Source organism: Bactrocera tryoni, chromosome 3, assembly GCF_016617805.1.
Source record: "Bactrocera tryoni isolate S06 chromosome 3, CSIRO_BtryS06_freeze2, whole genome shotgun sequence".
NCBI lineage: Eukaryota > Metazoa > Arthropoda > Insecta > Diptera > Tephritidae > Bactrocera > Bactrocera tryoni.
Window position 1 is genome coordinate 53592019 of NC_052501.1, and position 10144 is coordinate 53602162.

Consider the following 10144-nt stretch of genomic DNA (forward strand, 5'->3'; position numbering starts at 1 on the left):
CATGATGAAACTTGGTACACGTATTCCTTGCCTCCTTAAGAAGGTTAAGTTCGAAGATGGACAAAATCGGCCAACTGCCACGCCCACAAAATGGCGGAAACCGAAAACCTATAAAGTGTCATAACTAAGCCATAAATAAAGATATTAAAGTGAAATTTGGCACAAAGGATCACATTAGGGAGTGGCATATTTGGACGTAATTTTTTTGGGAAAGTGGGTGTGGCCCCGCCCCCTACTAAGTTTTTTGTACATATGTATCTCGGAAACTACTATAGCTATGTCAACCAAACTCTATAGAGTCGTTTCCTTCAGGCATTTCCATATACAGTTCAAAAATGGAAGAAATCGGATAATAGCCACGAACACCTCCCATACAAAGATTATGTTGAAATCACTAAAAGTGCGTTAACCGACTAACAAAAAACGTCAGAAACACTAAATTTTACGGAAGAAATGGCAGAAGGAAGCTGCATCCAGGCTTTTTTTGAAAATTGAAAATGGGTTATTGACCAAAAACCATATCTCAGGAACTACTATACCGATTTCAATGAAATTCGGTATATGATATTTTCTTAACACCCTGATGACATGTACGAAATATGGGTGAAATCGGTTCACAACCACGCCTTCTTCCAATATAACGCTATTTTGAATTCCGTCTGATGCCTTCTCTGTATAATATATACATTAGGAACCTATGATGATAGCGGAATAAAACTTTACACAAATACGGTATTTGAAAAATATATAAATGACGGATAATGAAATCTCGACTATAGCTTTATCATGCTAGAGTATAAAATGTTCGGTGACACCCGAACTTAGCCCTTCCTTACTTGTTTTCTGAATTGTTTGTTCAACAAGGTTAGTCAAATTAATATAGTGTTGAAAAGTTTTGATAGACCATTTTGATACTTTTACAAAAGAATAGGTAGTCTTTTTTTATACTCTCGCAACAATGTTGCTAACGAGAGTATTATAGTTTTGTTCACATAACGGTTGTTTGTAAGTCCTAAAACTAAAAGAGTCAGATATAGGGTTATATATACCAAAGTGATCAGGGCGACGAGTAGAGTCGAAATCCGGATGTCTGTCTGTCCGTCCGTCTGTCCGTCCGTCTGTCCGTCCGTCCGTCCGTCTGTCCGTCCGTCCCTGCAAGCTGTAACTTGAGTAAAAATTGAGATATCATGATGAAACTTGGTACACGTATTCCTTGGCTCCATAAGAAGGTTAAGTTCGAAGATGGGCAAAATCGGCCCACTGCCACGCCCACAAAATGGCGGAAACCGAAAACCTATAAAGTGTCATAACTAAGCCATAAATAAAGATATTAAAGTGAAATTTGGCACAAAGGATCGCATTAAGGAGGGGCATATTTGGACGCAATTGTTTTGGAAAAGTGGGCGTGGCCCCGCCCCCTACTAAGTTTTTTGTACATATCTCGGAAACTACTATAGCTATGTCAACCAAAGTCTACAGAGTCGTTTCCTTCAGGCATTTCCATGTACAGTTCAAAAATGGAAGAAATCGGATAATAACCACGCCCACCTCCCATACAAAGGTTATGTTCAAAATCACTAAAAGTGCGATAACCGACTAACAAAAAACGTCAGAAACACTAAATTTTACGGAAGAAGTGGCAGAAGGAAGCTGCACCCAGGCTTTTTAAAAATTGAAAATGGGCGTGGCGCCGCCCACTTATGGACCAAGAACCATATCTCAGGAGCTACTAGACCGATTTCAATGAAATTCGGTATATAATATTTTCTTAACACCCTGATGACATGTACGAAATATGGGTGAAATCGGTTCATAACCACGCCTTCTTCCAATATAAAGCTATTTTGAATTCCATCTGATGCCTTCTCTGTATAATACGAGTATAAACATTAGGAACCAATGATGATAGCGGAATAAAACTTTACAAAAATACGGTATTTGAAAAATATGTAAATGACGTATTATGAAATCTCGATTATCACTTTACCATGCGAGAGTATAAAATGTTCGGTGACACCCGAACTTAGCCCTTCCTTACTTGTTTTAAATTAGGTTTAATACTACTTTGTATATTTCTCCTAATAAATAAATAAATAAATAAATTCGAATTTCTTTTGAGTTGCGTTCTCTCAAGTTGCCCCAACGCTTCATAACAACACTTTCTGTTTATAATGTCCAAACATATTGTTGTATTAAATATTATAATATTTATATTGAACTCACCATCAACTTCCAAATTATCGGCGACTTCCTTCCAAGAGCGCCTTTTTATACTCTCGCAACAATGTTGCTAAGGAGAGTATTATAGTTTTGTTCACATAACGGTTGTTTGTAAGTCCTAAAACTAAAAGAGTCAGATATAGGGTTATATATACCAAAGTGATCAGGGGGTCCGTGCAAGCTGTAACTTGAGTAAAAATTGAGATATCATGATGAAACTTGGTACACGTGTTTCTTGGCTCCATAAAAAGGTTAAGTTCGAAGATGGGCAAAATCGGCCCACTGCCACGCCCACAAAATGGCGGAAACCGAAAACCTATAAAGTGTCATAACTAAGCCATAAATAAAGATATTAAAGTGAAATTTGGCACAAAGGATCGCATTAGGGAGGGGCATATTTGGACGTAATTTTTTTGGAAAAGTGGGCGTGGCCCCGCCCCCTACTAAGTTTTTTGTACATATCTCGGAAACTACTATAGCTATGTCAACCAAACTCTATAGAGTCGTTTCCTTCAGGCATTTGCATTTCCATATACAGTTCAAAAATGGAGGAAATCGGATAATAACCACGCCCTTCTCCCATACAAAGGTTATGTTGAAAATCACTAAAAGTGCGTTAACTGACTAACAAAAAACGTCAGAAACACTAAATTTTACGGAAGACATGGCAGAAGGAAGCTGCACCCAGGCTTTTTTTTTAATTGAAAATGGGCGTGGCGTCGCCCACTTATGGACCAAAAACCATATCTCAGGAACAACTCAACCGATTTCAATGAAATTCGGTATATAATATTTTCTTAACACCCTGATAACATGTACGAAATATGGGTGAAATCGGTTCACAACCATGCCTTCTTCCAATAAAACGCTATTTTGAATTCCATCTGATGCCTTCTCTGTATAATATACTATGTACATTAGGAAATTAAAATACAGTTCAATACTCAAAGTACACAAATTGATCTAATCTAATTAATTTTACAGCAAAATAAAAAAATGAAATCTCGATTATCATTTTATCATGCGAGAGTATAAAATGTTCGGTGACACCCGAACTTAGTCTTCCTTACTTGTTTATTTTCAGTTGAACTTTTGTTTCTAAAAATGCCGGCAATTAGATGTACAAACTTAAGTCGCAGAACCCGTAATGCTGCAAGTCAAAGAAATACAAGAGCAAATCAAACTGATGAGCAACATGAAACGCGGAATGAAGTTAAACGAAATCGGTAGAACCGGAACCAACAAAATAGCTGTGTTGCGTTTAACCCCTGTAGAGCTGCATTTAATTATAACAAAGAAATTGACTACAGTTCACTCCATTATTGGACCAATGAACGTTGTTTGTCAATAGTGCAAGGCATTTAAGTTGATGAAGCCTCTGGATTGTGTTGCTCGAACGGTGAAGTCAAACTGGCGCCATTGGTACCGCCACCAGAGCCATTACATTCATTGGTTTTTGGAAATGGGCCAGATTCCAGACATTTTTTTTAACTCATATCCAGCAATACAATAATTGCTTTCAAATGACATCATTTGGCGCTACAAAAGTTATTAAAGGAAATTTTATGCCAACTTTTAAGGTAAGTTTATTGAAAAACTTTTACTGGTCTGATACCACTGATTTTGGCAATGTTTAGATCCCAAAATGGTATTGCACTTGCACTTGCTTCGTCAGATATTGCAGCCACGTTATTGGAAGGCGGTTGGATAGCTCAGCCCGCACTCAAGTTGCCCTTGAACATGCAATAAATGACACTCCAAACTGCAACCTTTAGAGAAATTCAGCAATGGCCAAAGTGTTGCAGCAATGCAGATTAATAGTTTGGGATGAGTAAACAATGGCACACAAAAAATCTTTAGAAGCATTTGATCGCACTTTGCAAGATTTGCGAAAGAACCAAAACCGGTTTCGTAGTGCAGTGTTATTATTGGCAGGTGAATTTCGACAAACATTACCGCCATCAACGCCAGCCGACAAACTTAATGCATGCTTAAGGGGGTATTCTACTCTAGAATTTTGAAAAAATGGATTTTTTTTTCATATATTTAAAGTTTAGACTCTTAAGAACATATCATCGAAAGGATTTTTAAAAATTAAATTTATTTTAAGAGCTACAGTTATTTCAGTGACGCGGTACCTAGCCCGATTCGGCCGTATCGATTTTTTTAAACGCGTTTTTCTCGAAACTACTTTTTTCCACACGCTACCGGCATTATCTCAAGATCTATACAACCGCTTTACTTGAAATTTTGTGTGAACCTTCCTAATATAATCATTTATCGTTCCTATAAGCATCGCGTCAAAATTTTTGCTTTTAATATTTAAAAAAAAATCAGGAATTTCAAAAAAAGGGTAAAAAAATTATATTTATTTTCAGTATCCTTACTTATTAAGAATTTATTTTAATTTTTTTTTCAGACCACCAAGAGAGCCAGGATCAATGTCACCAGGATGCGCCATTTTTTTTTATACCTGTCTCCCCCCCCTCTCTAATTATTTTAATTTTTAATATTGTTTTGTAACATTTTTTTTCTGTATTCTTAAGATATCAATAAAAACACCATAAATAAATGGATACTAAAAATCTGGATAAACTTTTTCAAAGCAATTGCTCGATATTGGTAATGGAAAAATACCAGTTGACTCATCTTCTGGATACATTACGTTTCCTACCAATTTCTGTCACTTTATGAAATCTAAGACAGAACTGATTGAAAAGGTTTTCCCAAATATTGCACAAAATTATAAAGAACATGTTCAGATGAGCGATCGAGTTATATTGGCTACAAAAAACATTGATGTCAATGAAATGAATTTTCAAATTCAAAATAAGATAACTGGTGAATTGATTACATACAAATCGATTGATTCAGTCATTACCCGGATTACCTCCTCATAATCTGCAATTATAAATCTGATCGGTAATAATCATGTTGCGGAATATAAACGCGGTGCGGTGAAGAGAGTAATGAATGACGTGATAAAAGCCACAATTTTGAAAGGGAAGAACAAAGGTGAAGACGTTTTAATTCCCCGGATTCCTCTAATTCGAAACGACATGCCGTTCAAATTTAAACGCTAATGCAATGGCATTTGCAATGTCGATAAATAAATCAAAAGGGCAGTCGCTAAGTGTTTGTGGCATTAATCTTGAAAATTCATGTTTTTCACATGTTTAGTGTCGGAATACCAACAATACTTTTTATATCCGCGACAAAAAATAAAAGAAGAATATTAAGTATCATAAATTATTAGAATAATAAACACTTTGTTTTTGGAATAATTTTGATTTATTAATGTAATAATTAGAATTCAATAATCACAGTTAAGAAGACAGAACATTGTCTTTAATTTCTTAATATTAATACGATAATTGAATCAAACACGGGTATTCAGATTATTAAAGGAGAAAAAGTATTCAATTACATTAATAACCAGCTACATAAATAGCATTAACTATTAATCATTTTTTTTTAAATTGTGATAGCTTAACAAAATTTGGCTCTGATTACACTGGCCTACAAAAAAATTTGGTTTCGCGCTACTAGATGTCAGCTGACAGCTCTAGTTTACCTTCAATTCTCATTTTAATTTCCCCGTATCGAAAGCCACCGCATCGCGCATCACTCATACGCCCTAGCATACACTAAGTAATGTAAGCTTGTATGGTACTGTCCTGCATGAGGTCAGCCGTTTCAAATAGATGTTTTTTCTTCTTTCTTATGAACAAGAGCTGATATGGAAAATGTGACTTGTTTTCTCGTATCAACTCACCAAAATGAGTGTGGGCCAGTGTTATTGTCCAAGGCAATGATATAATATTTGAAGAAACTTTTTATTTCAGACTGCTATAGCGTATAGTTGTTATAGAAATGGATCTATCATTATCACGAAAAAGATTTTTTATACACTTTTATGGTATGCTATAAGGAAAGCACCTCTGAAGTGTATTACTGTTTTCATGCAGCCGAAGTTAACGATTTCATTGTTTTATAATACAAAATTCCGAATTTCCAAAGAAAGGTTCAGTTCTCTTATCCTGTTGTAGTGCGATGGAAAAGAAAGGGTAACATTTGTACAGAATTCACCAATCATATATGTATGTATGCATTTGTATTTATTGATGAATAAAATATTGGTTTTAAAAATTCTCTGAATGTGTTGGAGTTTTGGTGGCCGTGACTTGCTATCTTTCTCATTATTATAAATGGTTACTGCTAACTTACAAACTTTTAGTGAGAACTATCATATTAAAAACTTTCTCCTACACTCTTAAAGTACAAAAATAAATAATCGCATGCTCTGTATACTTTCAAATTGCTTATGTAGGCCGCAATAACTCCAATAACCTATTTTACGTGTCTGTTTGCTGCTTCATAGTTAATTTTACCGCAGCTCAGCTATTGAGATTGATATTCTTAAGTAGTACTTGTTTAAATGAGTTAGGCATCTACCCCTCTACCCGGTAAAACTGGCGCATCCTAATACAACAGCGCAATTCACCACAGCTGATGACACTACAACACAACTCACCACACCTATACCCCTACCCACTAAACAAAAAGGATGGACAACAGGATAGGAGACACAATTCGTTTTAAACAATTCGTTTGACACACTGCCCACATCAACACCCGTTTTTCGACACCAGACCCGCATGATACAATTTGAACATCGACAGCGCGCTATCTACATCTTCAACATTCGTTACCTAAACAAGCGAAACATAATTTTAAGAAAAGTAAAATACTTCTTAAATAAACTATTTTGTACACTATACACTTTAGTGGTACGGTATTTTTATTTAAAAATGTGCGTGATTACCATTTTATCAATTTAATGATTACCACAATACATATAGAGATACATATGTATCTATTTGTTACTAAATTAAACAGTACTTTAATGGTTTATTATTCATTTCTTTTGCATGCCGTTTAACAACTCCTATTACTTTTTAATACTCTCTTTTACTGCCGTTTCCTAGTGTTTGTATTACTTCTTTTTTGAATTTTTTTGCAGCTATTCTAACTTTTTTGCACATCGCTTTGAACTCCAATACACGAGCATGTTTGAGCCTATAGATGTTTGCGAGTATACGCCAAAGTATGTGTGTGATTGTGTCTCGATTTCTTGCTTTACACTCATTCCATATACCATTTGTTTGTGTAAAATATTTCATGCAATTGAATGCATTTGCAAAAGGTTGTGTATACGCCCTGTATGCTGATGAAAATTATTTGTTTTGTTTTGCTACGCTCTGCCTTACCTTGCATATCTTCTGCTGATGCTCAATTTCATTATTTTCGTTACCTTTCCCGTGTGAAAAGTCAAAAGTTTTAGTTTTCACTCAAGTCTTATCAAGTGAGCTCAAAGCGAACAAGTACTTTGCTGCAGCACATATACATATACATATCAAGGATAAACAACTTGTCGGCAAATTTCCTTTTGTATAAATTTCGCAGTATTTCGTTCGTTAAGTGAATATTTCATTGCAATATTCATGACCTGAAAAACTTTGACAACCATGAATCAGGCACACTATGAATGATATGGATTGGGTTTTTATGTATGTTAAGAGAAATAATAACAAGTGTATAGAAGCAGAGGGAGGGTGGCCCCACTTTGATTGCAGGCAAACGACGATACTGCAAAAATAAGACAACTTCTGATTTTGCTTGCATTTTTTATGGTCTTATTATTTAGCGCACTTGTATGTTTACGGATACATGTATTATTTTCCAATGCTTTTGCTATATTAATAGACTGCTTCTTTTGATGGACTTGTTTCAAAATTGAATGTTATTGACACGACTCAGTAAAAAACACAAAGTAAACAAAGGAAATCAATACAAATATAGTAGAACTCACACACACTCGTGTACACTTGTTACATATGTACTAATGTACGCGAGCATGCAGTATATTCTGCCTGCCAGGCAGCCAGCCAATACAACAAACCAACCAGCAATAGATGCAAAAACAATTAAAGCAATAGTAACAATGCATGTTGTGACAATCAATTCGAAGGTAGCAATACAAATTCGCTAACACATACATACAGACGTACATAAGTGTTCTGTGAGCGCATGCAAAAATATGTACGTACAAGTGTGCTGTTAGGCAAAGTCAACTAGCAAAGGATCTTTTGCAGAATATCCACATTGAAAACGGTGTCATTGGTAAAAGTAACAACACTAACAAATCATAGCAGCAACAAATGTAGTTGAAAAACAAGTAAGGAAGGGCTAAGTTCGGGTGTCAGCGAATATTTTATACTCTCGCATGATAAAGTGATAATCGAGATTTCATTATCCGTCATTTACATATTTTTCAAATACCGTATTTGTATAAAGTTTTATTCCGCTATCATCATTGGTTCCTAATGTACTATATATTATACAGAAAAGGCATCAGATGGAATTCAAAATAGCGTTATATTGGAAGAAGGCGTGGTTGTGAACCGATTTCACCCATATTTCGCACATGTCATCAGGGTGTTAAGAAAATAGTTTATACCGAATTTCATTGAAATCGGTCTAGTAGTTCCTGAGATATGGTTTTTGGTCCATAAGTGGGCGAGGCCACGCTTCTTTCTGCAATTTCTTCCGTAAAATTTAGTGTTTCTGACGTTTTTTGTTAGTCGGTTAACGCACTTTTAGTGATTTTCAACATAACCTTTGTATGGGAGGTGGGCGTAGTTATTATCCGATTTCTTCCATTTTTGAACTGTATATGGAAATGCCTGAAGAAAACGACTCTGTAGAGTTTGATTGACATAGCTATAGTAGTTTCTGAGATATGTACAAAAAACTTGGTAGGGGGCGGGGCCACGCCCACTTTTCCAAAAAAATTACGTCCAAATATGCCCATCCCTAATGTGATCCTTTGTGCCAAATTTCGCTTTAATATCTTTGTTCATGGCTTAGTTATGACACTTTATAGGTTTTCGGTTTCCGTCATTTTGTGGGCGTGGCAGTGGGCCGATTTTGCCCATCTGCGAACTTAACCTTCTGATGGAGGCAAGGAATACGTGTACCAAGTTTCATCACGATATCTCAAGTTTAACTCAAGTTACAGCTTGCACGGACGGACAGACGGACGGACGGACAGACAGACATCCGGATTTCGACTCTACTCGTCACCCTGATACTTTGGTATGTATAACCCTATATCTGACACTTTTAGTTTTAGGACTTACAAACAACCGTTATGTGAACAAAACTATAATACTCTCCTTAGCAACATTGTTGCGAGAGTATAATTAAGCCATTGTTTGCGCAGTGGGAAACCAGTATTAATACAACAACTATAACAATGACTTTAAAACACAAGCATATGCTATTGACCTTTTCTGACATTTGCCTAAATACGTACATATGTATAAAGATATGTAAATAAGTAGAATTTAGTACTTCAATTTGATTTAAACTTCAGCTCTAACTGTACTTTTGGCCTCTATATGGAAATGATTTTAATTAAGAAAGACAAATGAAAATATGAAGAATTTACTATATGTGACCTGGTCTACGAAAAGGGAACTAACGTGCGAAAACTAGTTTTCTGGGAAACGTGAAAAAGCATCTCATCTTCCATCCGAATCAACTAAAAGGTGAAAATTGATTTTTTGACACCTAAGCCCCCTTTCCGTAGACCAGGTCACATATGGTAATTTAATTACTTTGATTAACTCTAGAAATGTACACATAAGATTATTTTACACTTATTTGACAATAAAAATATCACTAACATACCTACTATAGGTGTACTAGTTCCTTACATACACTTGCACATTAAAAATAAAATGCAAACTTTTCAATTTCTAATTTTTAATTCCAACTATCTACGATTTCCCAATATTTTGATTAATTTTGTATTCCAAATTTTTGAATCAAAAAATTCCCAAACCAGATCATCATACAG